A 17,793-nucleotide genomic window follows, 5' to 3' on the forward strand; every position below is an offset into this window, starting at 1 on the left:
AACAAGATCTTGATTACTTCTCCTGACGCTCCAGGCTCCTCAAGACAAATGGATGTTTGCTTCCCTGCTGTTCTTTCACTACCCTTGGCTGAGAGAAAGACCAAACAGCAGCTGCTCAGATAGAGGGTCTGGGCTGGTAGAGCAACAAGCCATCTCCTCTTGTAGACTCTGTGGCCACTTGAGGGAGAATTTAATTTTGTCCCCTAACATAGTTGTGGAGCACTTTGTAAATAGTGCATGTCCTTGGCAACAAGTGTGGTGGCACCAGGATGCAAGACTGCCTGGGGAGTCGGGGGCCTGGGCACACCAGCTCTGTGGAGTCAACTCTTTGAGCATCAGTTTCTGATGCTGCAAAATGAAGGGATGAGGCTACATGTTCTCTAAGGATCTTTTAAGCTCCGAAATCCTGCACTTCTAAGAATGGAACTCCATGATAACACAGCATTTTTTGAATATTTATGGATGTTTACTATGTGCAAAAAGCACTATTTTCAACTCATTCGGTCTACAGAAGAGCCTTGGGAGGTAGATACACTCATTCATTCTTCCCACCTGCCGATACGGAGCCCAAGGACAGAGGGAGTGAGTGGTTTGTCAAGATCATGAAACTTGCAAAGGCAGAAATAGAGCCATCATATGCAGGACCCTATTCTTACTCACTATTCTTTCTACCCACCTTCTTCCTGTGTCCCAGAATCTAGCATGCAGCAGGTACGTGAGGACAGGTGGGAACATGGTAATGCTACACAATGATGTTAGAGAACACAGCACGGTGTAGACCTCAAGCCATTTGCATATGTTGCTGAGTCAGGAGACACGAGTCTGGGGATGCCTTCTGAAAAAACTACAGTTCCTGTATCCTTGACCATTAACATTTCCTATAAAGAGCTTCTCCTGGGTATTTGTAATGAGTTACAACATAGAGTCAACAGGGGGCTTTGAATATTGGCAATAGGTGCTGAGCCTGGACTGACTCATTAGGATAAAATAAAGAATGACTGCTGGACAGATTGCCCAACCTGAGCCTGACTGTGGGAGGGTCCCACGCTCACTGTGACTGTAGGTTCATGGTATCCAGACCACAGGGCAGGGGATAACCATTCACAATTCTCAAGTACTATTAAACACAAAGTATTGGGACACCCCTCCCCCTGACACACATACCCCTAAACCATTCTCAAATAGATTTCAAACTGAGGCCCCTAATGCATCTTTAAACAAGTGTCCCTCATCAGAAGACAGAGCACATGCCTGCTTTCCTATCCAGCTATCACTGTGTGTCCTTAAGCTGATTGTTTAATTTCTCTGGACTATTTTTTCCAGACCCATAAGACTACAGCAGACTGTACCCCTCACTGGAAAGACAGTTGCCTGGGTCTTAGACATAATGCAGTCAATAAGTGTGGACTTCCTTTCTTCATCTCTCCAGCCCCATTCAGCCTTTCCCTCTAGCTCCTATGCACAAGATGCCCTAGAATGCATCCACATCTCCCAAGAAGACTGTCTTCAAGGCTTGCTTACTGGAATGACTCCAGAGCCTTCACCACCATGACGCAGCTCCAAGCCAATGTTGCCCCAGAAGCTCTTCCTTCAGCCACAGAATCTCTCCCTGCAATGCCAGAGGCCCTCTGTGTAGCCCCAGAAGCTCTCTATGCAGCAGTCAGTCCTCTTCCCCACTCAACCTCAGCCACACACAGGAGAAAAATCAGCACACTGGAGGTGGAGACCTGTATGACCTTGGGCCTGCCGCTTAGCCTCTGAGGGTCCCTATTTCCTCTTCTGTAATGTGGGGAAATTGCACATTATGGGTTACTAAGAAGACCAAATGAGATAATGCATGAAGAATTGCTTTGCAGATGAATAACGTACTTTTGGAGTAAAATGGTGCAGATAGTTTTCAAACCCCAGACTGGTCAAGCACCCGAATCCTCAGCGTGGATTTGTCTTGTACTTTGTCCATTCTGTGAATATTTTTATCGAGAGCCTACTACCCACAGGCAATTCTCTAAGCCCTGGAATAGAACCCCTGCCATCATAGGTCTTACCATGTGGGATGTTAAGTGACATGAATCTGACATTCAGGAAGCAGATACCACTATGACAGACAGTGAAGGGAAGGCATAGGATGTTCTAGCTCAAGGTGTCCAGCCTTTTGCCCACAGACTTCATGTGTCTAAGGATAGCTATGAATGTAACCCAACACAAAATTGTAAACTTAAGTCATTATGATATTTCTTTGTGATCACTGCTATTATTTATAATTTGATTGCAAGGTTCTTGAGTATGAACTTTTGGATGATAGCGTGGTTACTAAAGCAGTGATTCTCACCTTCCTAATGCTGCCACCCTTCAATATAGTTCCTCATGTTGTGGCGACCCCCAACCATAACATTATTTTCATTGCTACTTCATAACTGTCATTTTGCTACTGTTATGAATTGTAAAGTAAATGTCTGCATTTTCTGATGGTCTTAGGCAACCCCTGTGAAAGGGTTGTTAGACTGCCAAAAGGGTTGTGCCCTACAGGATGAGAACTGCTGCTCTAAAGGGTGACAAGTAGAAAGGCTGGTGACACTAGTACAGGATGGCCTATTAGGTTTGAGTTAAAGACAAGAATCAATGGGCAGGGAGGAGATCAGCTCAGAGAAAAGAGTCGGTGTGGCCCCTGGTGAGGCATAAACTACGCTTTCAGAAATGGCTGTGTCCACTGCTATAGAAAAGCTCAGAGACCCTCTGATGTGTATCTGCTGTGACAATGCCCAGCCCCCCTCACTAGGATAAAGCCAATCTGCCCCCCACTCCTTGCTTTCTTAGATCTAGGATAAGCCATGTCACCTAAAGCAGATGTCCCCCATGGGCCTGACACTAGACCTATCACCCTTCAGACAAGGTTTATAGGGCATAGTCTCCTCATCCCCTCCCCTGAGCAGGCAATAAGCAGCTGGCAATAAGAAGTTGGAGACAATCGCCAGCTGTAGGTGCGCAGAGGACCAGAGTCGGACAGGAAGGGTGGGACTGGCTTAGCATGTAAGCAATGTTCCTGGCATTTATCTGAGCCATTGGGCTGGGCCCTAGGGGAGATGGGCTCCTTGGAGAGAATAGGTGTATCATGGTTTTGAGAGAAACCAGTTCAATGCTGGAGTGTGTGTAACACATTCAGAGCCAAGAGCCCTTACAAAGGAGTGTCTACAGAGGATCAGAGGGGAGAGGCATAGGGAGAGCAGGTTTAAGGCAGGGCCTAACCACCTCTGGAAAAATATGTCCCCTCTCTGTTGGAATCTTTCTGATATTTTGAAGTGTTCTGTAGACCCTTGCCTAGGCCTTTGGAAAGCCTGAAATAAGCTGGAATGCTCAGCCTAGAATGAGGTGGAATGGGATGATATCCCGTGTCATGGCAGCCAAAGTGTTAAACCAGGAAGTCAGAGGAAGTTTATTCTAGACTCACAGACAATGAGACCCAGGGTCAAGGTCAAAGGAGGATGGCAATCTAAGGTGATAAAGAAGAAGTCCTAAGGCCTGGAGCTGCTGGACACCCTTGACCAGGCTACACCACCCAAGTGGACACCTCAGTGCATCCCTCCTGTCTGTAGCCACAAGCACAAGCAATTCTGATGTCTTAGACATCATTTCAGAAAGCAGGGCTCTACCTGCTCTGCCTTAAATCCTAGACAGCACAGGAAAGAAAACAGTCATCTGGGCAAGCATTTCTTGAAGACACTCTAGACCGGCCCTTAAGCACTCCCAGCAGGGGAAAAACTAAACTAAATACAGGTCCAGAGACGAGGAGTGTGGTGCAGTTGGTAGGGAACTTTCCCAGCACGCACAAAACCCTGAGTTCCACCCCATGCACTGCTTCCAAGGGAATGGTGGCATATGTCTACAATCCCAGTACTTGGAAAGCAGAGGCAGTGAGGTTAGAAGTTCAAGTCTGAGCTGCATGAGAACCTATATCAACAACAACAAAAATTCCTATAATAAAAGTTCAGCCAAAGTAATTGGCATCCCTTTCAAAATACTTATCCTACAGGCCAACTACTAGGAATTGTCTAGAAGCACAAGGAGGACCCAGCCGACCCCTTTCCTCTATCCAGCTCAATCAGCACTGATTATCCTCCACTTAAGGCAGAGCCTAGCCCAGGCTCCCTGGGAGGCTGAGTGTACAAAGTAGCTCTGGCCAGCTGCCCCTGGGAGAGGCTTGAGGACCCAGGTCAGTGGTAGGAAGGAGGGCACCTTCTGTTTTGTTCTACAGTGTTCTCTGAATTTTAACAGAGAGAGGTTGGTTTGCTCTTTCAATTAAAAGCTTGATCAATAATTTAAAAAGCAAAGTGTCACCTGGAGGTGGTGTTATGCACCTTTAATCCCAGCACTCGAGAGGCAGAGGCAGATGGATCTCTGTGAGTTCAAGTCCAGCCTGGTCTACACAGCAAGTTCCAGGATAGCCAGAGGTGTTACACAGAGAAACCCTATCAAGAAGAAGGAGGAAGAGGAGGAGGAGGAGGAGGAGGAGGAGGAGGAGGAGGAGGAGGAGGAGAAGGAGAAGGAGGAGGAGGAGGAGGAGGAGGAGGAGGAGGAGGAGGAGGAGGAGGAGGAGAAGAAGAAGAAGAAGAAGAAGAAGAAGAAGAAGAAGAAGAAGAAGAAGAAGAAGAAGAAACAGCAGCAAAGTGTCATGATGCCCTCCTTGACTGGTTCCTAGACTAGCAAACACTCTGTACCCTGAGCCTGAGTCCCCGTTCAGGAGAGTGAGACTGATCACACCTATGCTCAACACGCTCAAGTGCTCAGAGATGCAGGACCTGCCCAAGACCCTCCTGTCTTTCTGGAACGTTCATCCCTGGTATAGGTGCTCTGGGTACCCATGGGGAAGTAGAGTTGCTACTCAGAGCTGAGAGTCTCCTCCTAGCATTCTAACCATCCTTCCCTCACCATGGCTATCATCCACCTTGGTCAACCTGCAGTCTCAGTACATGTCCTCCCAAGACCACAGCTTCTGTTGTCAGCTAGCTAGATCCCAAACTCTCCATGAGAGGAGAGTAGTCTGTTGAAGAAGCAGCCCTGGGTCACTGTACTCAGCCATGTTTCCAGGGGGAAGAGGCCACCCTCTCCAGAAGCTACTCCAGGCAGAAGCTCTTGGCCACAGGCCACAGAAGAAATCACATCAGGGTCCTGTCACTTTTGCTCACTGTCGACCTGAGACAGAAAGCCTCTCTGCAGGCTGAGAGTCCAGGAGCTAACAATTCTGACCCACCCCTTCCCTAGTCACATGACCTTAGCTAAGCACCCAGTATCTTCCCCAGCATCGTCACAGAAGCCCTGGTGAAGGAACACACACCCTAAGAAGAAAGACCAAGAATGCTGTTTTATACCCAGAAGAGACTGCCATGTTGGAGATGCATGGCCGAGCAGCTCCACAGCAATGCTCCGGCAATCATGCATGCCTGGACTGCTCTGCTTCGTGCTAGCAGACATTAGGAGGGTGGGATGCACTGCCTTCCTCAAGGAGTTCCTGAGAAAGCACAATGACCTTGTTTCAAGATAAAAGGCCCATGGAACTCAGGAAATAGCACATCAATGACGCTGCTTTCTCATTCTTTAGTATAGACTTTGCCAGTAAGCAGGGAGCAGGGCGAGAAGATAGAGACAGAAAGACATCCCAGGACCATTGCTGCTGGAGTGGGAATCTTGAAAGATGCAGGCTATGGGCCAGGCCATCTATTGACACATTAAGGAAAGTAAGGGATGACCACAAAACAATGACTAATAGTTAACTTGAATTGACGACTTGATTGGATTTGGAAATGCCTAGTATATTAATAAGGTACAACTTTGGTTTGGTTATATCAGTGAAAGCTTTTCCAGAGAGGAGTCACTGAGGGGTGAAGACCCCCCTGAATGTGAGCAGAACCAGTCCACTGCCTGGACATCCAGACTGAATAAAAAGGGGGGGAAAGAGAACGTGAGCTGGGTGCCTGCATTCTGCTTCCTCTGCTTCCTGACCTACCTTCATGTGAGCAAGCAACCTTGTACTCCTGCCGCCGCAGCCACAAACCTTATGCACTACCATGCATTCCCAGCCCTGAGCCAAAATAAACTACTTCCTCCCTTCACTTACTTCTTGTTGGGTATTTGGTCACAATAATGGGGAAAGAACTAATACAGAAATCAAACCATTGGCCCTTCCTGACAGACACTCGTTGTCTATGAGGTGCCTCCAAAATGTATGTCTGAGATTCTGAAAGAGCTGGGATTCTATAGGCCTCAAAGGCCAAAGTGATGAAAGTTGAATTTGCCCATCTGGGCAATAAAAAGCCACTGTGAGTTTTGGGGTGAGTGGGGTGGGTAGGGGCAGAATGTGAGCAGTGTTGAGGAAACCAGCAAGAACAGGGTGCACAAGTGGGGGTGGGATGTGAGAGAGGAATAGGAATGTGAGGAAGCCAGCCCTGGAAGGAACTGATGTGACCTAACTCAAAATCAGGGTACAGGCATTTTCTCAAGTACTAGAAAAGGACGTTTCTGAGCAGCCAGGCATTGAGGAAGAGCACACACTCTGCACATCTCCAAGGGGAGCGGAGCCCCAGGCAGCTCCAGAGCCAGTCTCCACAAGACATCAAGCACACTGCTGGGTCTGGATCGGGCCCAGCCCCAAACCTGGAGCTTGACTGCTGGGTGACTTTGACAGGAAGGGCTCTGACCTTGGAGTCAGAAAGCCAAGCTCAAAACCTGCTATGCACTAGTTCCCTGTGTGGGGAAGAGTTCTCAGCCTTTTCCTGTGAAACAGATCTACTCCAGTCCCGTCCACTACACGGCATCACTCACTCAAACATCAGAGAGGTGCTGCATGTGGAAAGCAGGTTAGTAGTTTGTCCTTGAATTAAGGAAGGCTTTTCCTACATGTGATCTCTGGGGTCCATTCTTAGGGTCCCTCCCTCCAGACACCCCAACACTTCACTCCCTAGCTCATGTTTGAGACTCTGTCTGACTCCCTACCTCTCTTACGTTCATTGCATAGATGAATTGTTTATTTTTATTTCCTATAAAACACCCAGGACAATGTTTTCCACCTAGTTGGAGCTCCACCTAGTTGGAGCTCTGTAAATGTGTGATTAGTTGTTGACTGATTGATTGATTGATTGGATAACTGATAAAAGTAAACCCATAAAAATATTCGGGAGTCTAGGAAGACAGCTCGGTGGCTAAAGTACTTCTCTTCCAAACAGAAAGACCTGAGTTCAAATGAAGACAGATGTAGTGGTACATGCCTGTAACTCCAGTGTGCCTACGGTGCAGTGGACAGAAGAGACAGAAGAACCCCCAGAAGTTTAAGGGACAACTAGCCTGCCACATGTAGTGACAGTGAGCAGCAAGAGTCATTATCTCAAATAAGGTGGAAATCAAGGATTGACACTCAAGTTTGACCTCTACATGTGTATTATGTTTACCCACCACCACCACACTCAGACACATGAACATGCATACATACATACATACATAGGTACAAAGATGTTTTTAAAGAGCATGTTTTAATCCCTATTTATCTCCCCCCACACACACTCTGTGACTCATCTCAATATCGATGCTAGTAAATAATAACAACAACAACATGGACACCTAGCTGGAGATTCTCCCACCTCCTCTCCTAATCACTGAATGCCCCCATTTGTCTCAGCAGGAGATGGAGCAGGGCAGTGGCTACCAGCCCAGACTCCACTGCCCACACATGCGACCTCATGTGAGTAACCTCTCCAGACCTCAGTTTCTCCATCCGTAGCTAGGAAAAACATCAGACATCAAAAGTTGCTTTTGGAGTCTTGTGGAGTCTTGTAGGGCCTGAAAGCAGGCTGGACAGCTGTTGTTGTTATTGGTGCTGGGACTGTCCAGCACCAGATCACCATGGTCAGAGGGAAGTATCTGGATACAAATTTTCCATCAGAGCAGATGATTGTGAGCGCCCGGCGACAAGCAGCGGATGAGGCTTCTCATTACTTCACGCTGCAAAAGCAGTCAGACCCCCCAAAAGCCATCTTAATGTCCCCGTTATCAAATGACATCTGGGGTTAGGGGCACTGAATGGATCAGTCGCCCTTATGGTGCCAACCCAGCGTTAATGGTGCAAGTGAATTACAAACAAGGCCCACCTGCTGTGCTCAGCAACAAAACCCGGCAGGAGAGTAATTGCCCGGAACTAGAGCACAGGGGGACACAGCGGGCACGGAACACATTAACCACAGGAAGGACAACTTCCCAACACTTTCCCTTCTCCATGAGACCTAAGGAGAAGCCAGCAGGCAAGAGAATGCAGGCACCAGATGGGAACTCTCCAGAATCAGAGAAGAAAGGCACTTCTAGACTACCACAGCTGGCCTCCCAGTCCAACCCAAAGACCCAGGCCAGCTGCATACAGGCTGGTGGTCCCAATGTCAACTTGGGCGTAGTCTTAGTCACTTTTCTACCCCCTGATAAAACACCATAACCAAAGCAACTTATAAAAAGAAAGCACTTAATTTGGGTTCATGGTTCCATGAATTTGGTTCATGGTTCCAGGGTTAGAGTCCATGACCATCATGGCCAGGAGCATGGCAGCAGGCAGGCAGGCATGGCATTGGAAGAGTAGCTGAGAGCTCACCCAAAAGCATGATGAGAGAGAGAGAGAGAGAGAGAGAGAGAGAGAGAGAGAGAGAGAGAGAGAGAGAAAACTGGGAATGGTGCTTGAGCTTTTGAAACCTCATCCCCAGTGGCACACCTCATCTAACAAGGCCACACCTCCTAATCCTTCCCAAATAGTCCCACCAACTAGGGACCAAGCATTCAAATATATGATCCTATGGGGGCCATCCTCATCCAAACATCACAGGCACCAAGGATATCCAAGCTCTAAGTCTCCGCGGGGAGCTTCCTGCCATGGCAGGCAGCCTCCTCCATGTTAAACTACACAACATGAGTGCTCAGAAGACAATGACGGCTCCCGAAGGCTTGATGGAGTAGATGGCAGGGGCATGAAATCCACCCATTTGTTCACTTACACACTCACCATGCATTTTCAGGAAGAAATCTAGGCAATTCTCCTCCAAAGACTAAGAGACAGAAACTCCAGGCAGGTAAGTAACCTGAAAAGAATAGCAAACGTAGGCAATGAGCTGGCCTGGTAAGTCTTCCTGCAGGACTGAACTGACTTTGTGGACAAATTATAGGACATTCAGTTCAGTCATCAACAACACTGTCAGGGCTTACCATCACCTTGATGCTGTTCCCTGAGAGCTTGGTGTGCAGGGTCTAGGTGAAACCCGAGGGCCTTGAGGTTCCTGCAACACAGCCTTCATGCTCCCACCTCAGGGCCTTTTCTTAGACTCAAATGGCGGCACTCTCTCCCCTGACTCCTGGGACAGCATCCATCATATCCTTCCAAAAATCCCACCACTTCCCGAATGTCTCACCTCAAACATTAATGCAGTCAGCCTCCTTACAACTCTTATTTATATGGCTTTCTCCTGCACACACTTGCCAAAACGAAAGCTCTTCCAGAGCAGAGTTTTTGTCTATTTTATCTCTTATGTGTCCAAAGCACCTAGAGCAATGCCCACCCTGTGTCGGAGTCCTGTGACTGGACCTGGAGGCACGGCAACAACATGCAATGGAGGTATCCACAGTGCAGAAGGCAGGTCTGTGCACTGGAGAGCCCAGGGCTGCCAGGAGGATACTGCTGGAAAGGGGGCAGCCCCGGCAGTCCATAGAGTTAACACCTTCCTATTGATCGGTGTGACAATGTGGAGCAGAAGGCAACACTGGACGCTTCCTAGTTGTAATTAATTTTTTGACAGCAAACAAGACGGGGTGAGGACCAGAGAGTTTCAAGGTTTTTGTCCCAGATACAGAGAACCTGAGGCAGGATGCCAGGCTCTGCCTACCAGCACATCCTGGAGGGAAGGGGTGCCAAGAGAGGGAGCAGGTGGACCCTTGAGAAAGCTGAGAGGAAGTGATAGGAGTTGGATACAAAGCACTCCCCTATAAGCTCATAAGTTGATGGCTTGGTCCCTATCAGGTAATTCCAAACACTAACACTAAGGAGTGATCAGATCATGGGGGCCTCAGACTCCATCAGTGCATCAAACAATGGATTCAGACGTTGATTGGCATTACTAGGAGGTGGGGCTTGCTTAGAGGAAGTACGTCAATGCAAGTGTTCCTTTCTCTCTCCTCTTCTTGCCCCTCTTTTTCCCTCCCTTACCTGGCTGCCGTCAGGTAAGCAATTTTGCTCTGCCATATACTTCTGCTCTGCCTCACCTGAGGCCCAGGAATATTGTGTCACTGGAAACTACCAAAATCGTGAACCAGAATACAATTGTCTTCAAGTTGCTTTCTCAAGCACTTTGTCACAAAACACACATAGTCTCTCACATATATACACTCTCACACACACACTCTCACACACACATACACTCACACACATTGGTCATTGCTGAGATTCCCTGACCATGTGGTTCTTAGGTTCCTGGAACTGATTTCTGGGAAGAATTTGGAATTTGGAGATTTGAGCTACAGAAGCCCCTGAAGGTTAAGTTCTGCTGGATGGCTGATTCTTGTGGGAACCTGGAAGACCAGAGGCAGGTGGGCATGTGGATGGTGAAGACTGCTCAGCTCATGAGGCTTCAGGTGGAAATGAAGGTTCTACCAGGAGCTGGACTAGAGTCTGCTCAGGTTACATTCTGGCAGAGAACTTGTCTACACTTTGTCTGTGCCCTGAGACGTGGTGGGAAGCTGAATCTGAAGCCAGAGGGCTAGTTAGCCCAGAGAACATTTCAGAACAGCCCGGCATGCGATGTGTGGAGAGTGACATGCCTTTCAGTGACTACCTTCAGCCACGTTTGAAGTGAGACTTATGAGCCAAAGAGCAGAACGGCAAGATCTGAAAGCTTTGTAACTTGGTAAGGAAGGCTCTATGAAGCTGGGACTAAGAAGGCCTGGTGACCGACTCCCTTTAAGCTGTTTTCCTAAGCGTTTGGTCGCTACGACGTGAACCTCAACAACTCAAACGTGAACCCTTGCTTGAAGAACCGGATCCCTGAATCTGTGCTTCAAAGCTTCCTGAAGACTGTCCAACAGCAGCTGCCCACTTCACAGATCTCCAAGTGACCCTCAGAGAAGCAATGACTTAAGCGAGCTCAAGATCGGGCTCCAGAATGGATTCTAAAACCGCCATCTCCACACTGATCCTTTTCACGACAGCACTCGCTCCTCAAGGCCTTCAAAACTGTCTTCTACAAACCAGCCTGAACTAGGCTGGGGACTCTGCTGTGTACAAGAGAGAGAGACAACGTGTGCTGGGAAAAACAGGCAGGTAGCCATCAAACCCAAAGTGAACAGTGTTATCACTGGTTACCATGGCAACCCTGAGTCGGGGTTACTGAAGCCAGGCTTGAGGGATCAGGAATGACTCCTCAGAAGAAAGGACATTTAAATAGAGACCTGAATGGGCGATTTGTATTTAGCCAAAGAGAAAGGCGGAGGAGTGAGAAGAGGGACCAGTCCACAGCTAGCCCGAATGGCAGGGAAGCAGGGACCTTTTGTGATCCGAAGACTGTGAGCCAGTCAATGCCCTGGGAGCAAGCTGAGAGGGCTGAGCTGTATTCCAAGGGAAGGGTTTAAACATGGGGGTGACACAGTGAGGATTTCTTATGGAAAGACCACTCTGGTTGCAATCTGAGGATCATTTTAGAGCGACCATGTCTATGGTCTAGAAGGTGCACTGGATGGGTGTTGACATCCTAGAGAAACACAGGGGTTGCGTGAGTGAGGTAGTGGCAGTGGAGAGGGAGACGTGTATATCTGCAGCATATTTAGAAGTTAGGGTTGACAAGGGCTAGAGATTGGATGTGGAAGAAATGGGAAACGAAGGTGGTAGCCAGGCTTTTAGGATGTGCCCAGACCATGTCCTGAGACAGCACCAGAGCAGACTGGAGAGGAGGGAATGGCTGGCTGCCCAGGAGGACAGAAGGAAGTAAAAGCAGGAGGAAGAAACAGTACTTACACCCAGAGATACCAGGAGCACCTCTGTCCCCCACACGGGAGACAGAGGACAGAGAGCAGGGCCCTGAGCGCTCCCACTCACGACTCAGGCGAGTCCAGGCCAACCTCCTGAGCCCCATTCCTCCTCTGTCCATGGTGTTTCCCAGGCTCTGGAGCTTCTATGAGCTTCACACACTGGGACCACTCACTCTCTCAGGAGCTGGTCCCCTGCTCTTCCAAGGTTAAGGATCATTTTGGATAAGACATTATATTTTAAAAAGGCACAAAAATATTTTAATTCCCCCATACCACTTTAGAAGCTATCATGGAGAAAGAAATAGCAGAGTGTGTTGGTGGAGAACGCTGCACTCTGAGAACACCCAACTCCAACACCCACCTACCAGCCGCGTGACCCAGGTAAGTGACCTCACCTCCCTGAGCCTTGTTTCACAGTTTGCGGAAGTGAGGATTTTAAACAGTGAAGTGAGGATATTAAATAGTGTCTCTTCATAAGCCGTAGAGGGTTAAATGAGTTGGTATTTGCTGGAATACGGGAGAGTACCTGCTACATTGTAACTGCTCCACAGCTGAGACACTAGCAAATGCTAATGAGGCAGGAATGAGCGGTCATCTTTGGTGGGAGTAGGGCTGAGGAGGTACTGTTCTTAGGCCCAGGAACCCTAGAGAAAGAAGGGTTTCACACACTCTGACATAACCTCAAAGGCAAAACACTGGACTGAGGCAAAGGAACAGATGAAATCAAGTGTAGCCATAGATCACCCAAGACAGAATTATCGCAGGCACACAGCTTCCCTTAAATGCCATGTTTGTTTCTGAAACAGCAAGGCTGTGACTCTGATGTCACAGTGTGCGACCAGCCCCACTGTACGAGGGCAGGTGGGCCTCCTTCATATGTCAGGCTTTCTCTGTGCAGGGGATTCATGGTGTCCTTGTTAGGCAGCGAAAGACGTGTGACTATGGTCTAACCTGAGCAATCAGTAGCACTCACAGCACAGCCAGGGAGGCAGTAAGAGCCTGCTTTGCCAGCGAATGGATTTACCGGGAACCAGGGAAAGATCCCTGCTGTTGCAGGGCACCCTGATACCGTGTCCAACAGGGTTGTACTTCTCCTCCACTCAGCCGCTGGCTGATGAGAACAAGACAGCCTCCACAGGGGACAAGGGGACCTGTGCTGCTCTGGAGAGAGCTGTGCTCCTGCCTGGCTGGTGAATGGCTTCTGGAGAGCAGAGTACACAGGGATGGTTGGCGTACAGGCTCCTTCTCCCTCTGCCTCCTCTTCCTCCCCTTCCGTACCCTCTTTATTCCTGTGTTCGTCACCATTTTCCCCAATAGTGACTGCCACATGTGTGTGCCTGGGGAGATCCAGAGACGCTCGGGCATCATCGGTCTGTCCTGGGGCACACCAGGAAAGATGGCTCCTGTAGGCCAGACCGAATGCCGTCTCTCACTCCAGTCCCTTTCTCGGGACCCAGAACCAGGGTGGAGCTTGAGCCTAAAGAAAAACAGCTCTGTAGGGATGGATTCTAACTGATGCCCTGGGGTTCCTGACACCTGCTTTCTTTTCTCTTCCTATCCTGTGTGTGTGTGCATGTGTGCAAGCAGGTGAGTGTGCATATGTGTAAAAGTCAGAAGTCAATGCTTGACGTCTTCCTTGGTCGCCCTCTATCTGACTTTTTGAGACAGGGTCTCTCATTGAACCTGGAGCTCACAGATTGGCTAGACTGGCTGACCAGCCAATTTTGGGGGTCCTCCTGTCTCCACACCCCCTCCCCAAACCAGAATTACACTCATGCACTGCAACATCTGGCTTTAAAAAAAAAAAAAAAAAAAAAAAAAAAAAAAAAAAAAAAAAACAAAACAGGTGTTGAGGCTCCACCTCAAGTCCTCATACTTGCACAGCAGACACTTTACCTACTGGGCTGGGTGGTTTTTTGTCGACTTGACACAAGCTAGATCCATCTGGAAAGAGGAAACTTCAACTGAGAAAATGCTTCCATCAGACTGGCCTTGATTGCTGATTGATGTGGGGGTCCAGCCCACTGGGGATGGTGCCACCACCAATGCTGGTGCCGCCACCGCCACTGCCACCCCCAGGCAGGTGGATTTGAATTGTATAAGAGAGCAGGCCAGCCGGGCAGTAGTGGTGCATGCCTTTTATTCCAGCACTAGGGAGGCAGAGACAGGTGGGTCTTTGTGAGTTCAAGGCCAGCCTGGTCTACAGAGTGAGATCTAAAACAGGCACCAAAACTACACAGAGAAACCTTGTCTCAAAACAAAAAGAAAGGAAGGAAGGAAGAAAGAAAGAAGGCAAGCAGGCTGAGTAAGCCATGGAGAGCAAGCCAGTAAGCCATGTTCCTCCACAGCATCTACTTCAATTTCTACCTCCAGGTTACTTCCCCAACTTCCCCTGCTCTTTTGATGGACTGTGATAAGGACATCTAAGCCAAATGAACCCTTTCCTCCCGGTTTCTTTGGGTCACCATGTTCTAACACAGCAATAGAAAGCAAATGAAAATACTCACCGAGCCATCTCCCTAGGTTCCCAATACCTACATTTTTTTAGGTTCTGAGATGAGCTCTGGGCAGAATATTAAAAGAGTGGATTGTATTCTGTATTCAATGACACAGTCACTCAACCAACCAGCCCTTGGGGACATCTCCCCCACCAGACACTGACCTGGGACTACAATCTACTATGCAACAGACACCATGAGGGCAGCAAGCAGGACACTCATACTATCCTGGAGGGGAGGCCAGAGGAGGGCTGGCTCTCAGGAGAAAAACATCTCCCGAGACAAGAGGATCACATATGGTTCAAAACACTTAAAGCATTACTTCTGAGAGTCAACACCTACACATACAAATGTCCATAAGCCACAGAAGAGGTAACCTGTGACAGTCACATGATGGAACACTACAGAGCTATAAAAACAAGCAAGCCTTGCCAGGGATGATTCTCACAAATAGAACCATTAAGCAAAATAAAGCCAGACAAAAAGAGCATGTGCAGAGTAAGTCCACAACGGCAAACTTGTCTACAGCGTTAGAAATCAGTGCAGTGGATGCCACAGGGTTCATAGTGACTGATTGGAGATCTGAACAGAGCAATTTGGTGCTGTTTATCAACCTGGGTGCTAGATACAAGGTGTGTTTACCTAGCAAAAATGAAAAGTTGTACATTGTCACTTATACACACATATATATTTTTTCCCCTGGAATCTTTTATGGAAAACCTTACAACAAAACAATGTTGAAGACCAGAGATAACCTGGCAAAGCAGGGGGTCATGCTTGTCCTGGGTTCTCTTAGTGCCCCTCTTTCATTAGCTCCCCATCATCACCCACTTACCTCATGCCCCTCCCAATCTACCATACCCTCTCTCAGCGAACAGAAAAACATCAACTTTATTAATGTATATTAAACTGTCTGTGACTAATTCAACACGATTTCCCTCCCCCGAGGTAGTCCCTTTTTAATAGGAATGACTGACTGAGTTGCCTGCAGATTGGGCAGGGGACTTCAGGGGTGCAGCTTTCGTGAGCTGTCACCCATGCTGAGGAAGTCTTTTCAGTGACATAGCTGCATTTGTCTCACTCATAGTCCCAAAAGTAACCCCGGCAAACTCACCAGTTCACTAGACTGCCCTGGGGTGGGATTCTCCCTTCCATCCTTATTGTTTCATCGGAATTAAATAGATACATGTTTGTGTCTCTCCAGGAATAGTTACACAACAGTGCTCACGAAAGGGATCTTGGGACCCTAGCTCCTCTTCTTCCGTATGCCATGAGGACAACAGCTTTCTTTACGCCACTGCTTGCTCTCTCCCATGATGTTATGCCTCCTCACAGGCTCCAGAGCAACAGTTAACATCCACAAAGTCATGTCCCTGAACTGTGAATCAAAGTTGCTTTTCTTGAGTGTTTTCTTAAAGAGACAGAAGGCTGATGGCACAGCCACATCCAGGTTCTGCACAGCCGGCCAGTGAACCATCCCCTCTCCAATGCCCCCATGCCCACAGCTTTTCCATTAGCCAAAGCAAAAGAGGTTGGCAGTGTGGCCTTTAAGACACCCCACTGGCACATGTTCTTTCAAAAGCCCTCCGTGCCCAGACATACAGCTACTTCCCCCTAGCCAACAGTCATGGTGTCAATGAGGAGGGAATAGTCCCTCAGCCCCTCCCTGTTCATGCCAACACACACACACACAGCTTCCTTTACCTAGGCCATGTGTCACTCCGTTTCCCTTTTTACTTAAAAGGGATGAATCAGCGCAGCTTTAACGTCCGAATTTCTCTTTATTAATAAACAGTAATAGTTAAGAGCTTCTGGGGCCCCTAACTGAACACCACTGGTGACAGGTACAGCAGCCTTGCAGAAAATAGTCACAAGCCAGAAATATTTAAGCCAGAGAGCTAAGGGTATGCACAGGAGCATGTGCATGATCACATGGCCAGCAAGACTCTGCACACCTGGAAGAAGACAACGCCTGCAAGGAGCCTGCCTCAGGCGGGAGCTCGTCTCTCTGCTTCCCATGCAGAAAGGCTTGGGTCCCTAAAGCCTGAGCAGTCTCGTGAGGTCTGAAGCCAGTCTAGCTGTGTCTCTGATTTAGAGAGCTGAAAATGCTTGACATGGCTTCAAATATTTAAGTAGTTTAAATATGTGATCATGATAATTACCTGGCTGATGGCACTTCATTTTAAATGAAACTCGAAGCCAAGGAGACGCTGACATCATCGGCTCTGAATGCACTGCGCTCTAGGTTGACTCTGCTCTTCCCCCCCACCCCATTCTGCTGCTGGCCTTGGGGGCAAGCTGCCTCCCAAGCAGGGAAATGAATTCAGGGTCTGGTGACCAAGGTGCCACATCCGGTTGTGACTGTGGGAGAACAGCAAGGCGGAAAGTGGCTGGCCAGTTCACGGCGTAGCTAACAGTGCAAAGGAAACTGGACGTAGCGACAAGGTCAACAGGCACAGTCACCAACAGGATTAGCAAGTCCCACCATAGGGATCCCTTGCAGCTGACAGGCATGCCCTGACTCCCTGTCAGCAGCACGCAGGAGCGGTGGGCCCGGTGCCTCGGAGAAGGCTGATTCATGCAAACACGGAGGCCTCTCGGGGGAAGGCCTGGGGCAGGAGGCTTCAAGGCATTCACAGAACTAGTCTCTCAGCTCAGGGGGTTCTCTTCCACCCCAGACCCAGGACACACCGGGTGCTACTCTTGAAAAGAACAAAGAGGACAGGCAAAAGGGACTGGGGGTGTCGGAGGAGAATTGGAACAATGTCAACACCTTCATCTTGCATAGCTTGAGCTAACCAGGATATAGGACCCAGCAGTACCGCAAGGCCCGAAGAGCTGAATGTGGAGTCCTGAGTGATCCTATGTTCCAGCATGGCCTGCTTTCCTTAGAATGTGGGAGGAAAAGAGAGATGGAGAGGAGGAGAAAGCATGCAGGTCTCCGCTTTGGGCTGGCTCCTCACTCCAGTATCTCAGTTAGCCCTTGTACACTCATGATATTGGGTGTCTTCATGGGAACTACTGTAACAGGCTGTCACGGACTGGCGGCATGCACACCAGATGCTCTGGCACATGCAGGTGGCTGCCGTCTCCTCCTATCTTCACACAATGGAGGGAGAAAGCAAGCTTTCTAAGGTCTCTTTCTTAGCAACACCAGTGCTTTGGGTGACCAGACTCTACACTTGTGGCAGAACCACATCCCCTAAAGGCCTCACCCCCAAATACCTCCATTTTGAGATTAGGATATCAACATGGATTTTGA

The 17,793-nt window shown here is 48.7% G+C and overlaps 1 protein-coding gene across 3 annotated transcripts in view; it reads right to left on the minus strand.

Moving 5' to 3' along the window:
- Grik4 (glutamate ionotropic receptor kainate type subunit 4) overlaps window positions 1–17,793 on the minus strand; it is a 431,592-nt gene that overhangs the window by 308,232 nt on the left and 105,567 nt on the right. Inside the window, exon 2 of one of the 3 annotated variants that reach the window (XM_052757522.1) lies at window positions 9,026–9,101. The exons of the other annotated variants lie outside the window; for them this stretch is intronic. The gene's annotated coding sequence lies outside the window, so the exon portion shown is untranslated. The remainder of the gene's footprint in view (window positions 1–9,025; window positions 9,102–17,793) is intronic. 3 annotated transcript variants of the gene reach the window in all.

The sequence above is a fragment of the Peromyscus californicus genome, unplaced genomic scaffold (assembly GCF_007827085.1).
Source record: "Peromyscus californicus insignis strain IS unplaced genomic scaffold, ASM782708v3 Scaffold_11__1_contigs__length_118956290, whole genome shotgun sequence".
NCBI classification, from domain to species: domain Eukaryota; kingdom Metazoa; phylum Chordata; class Mammalia; order Rodentia; family Cricetidae; genus Peromyscus; species Peromyscus californicus.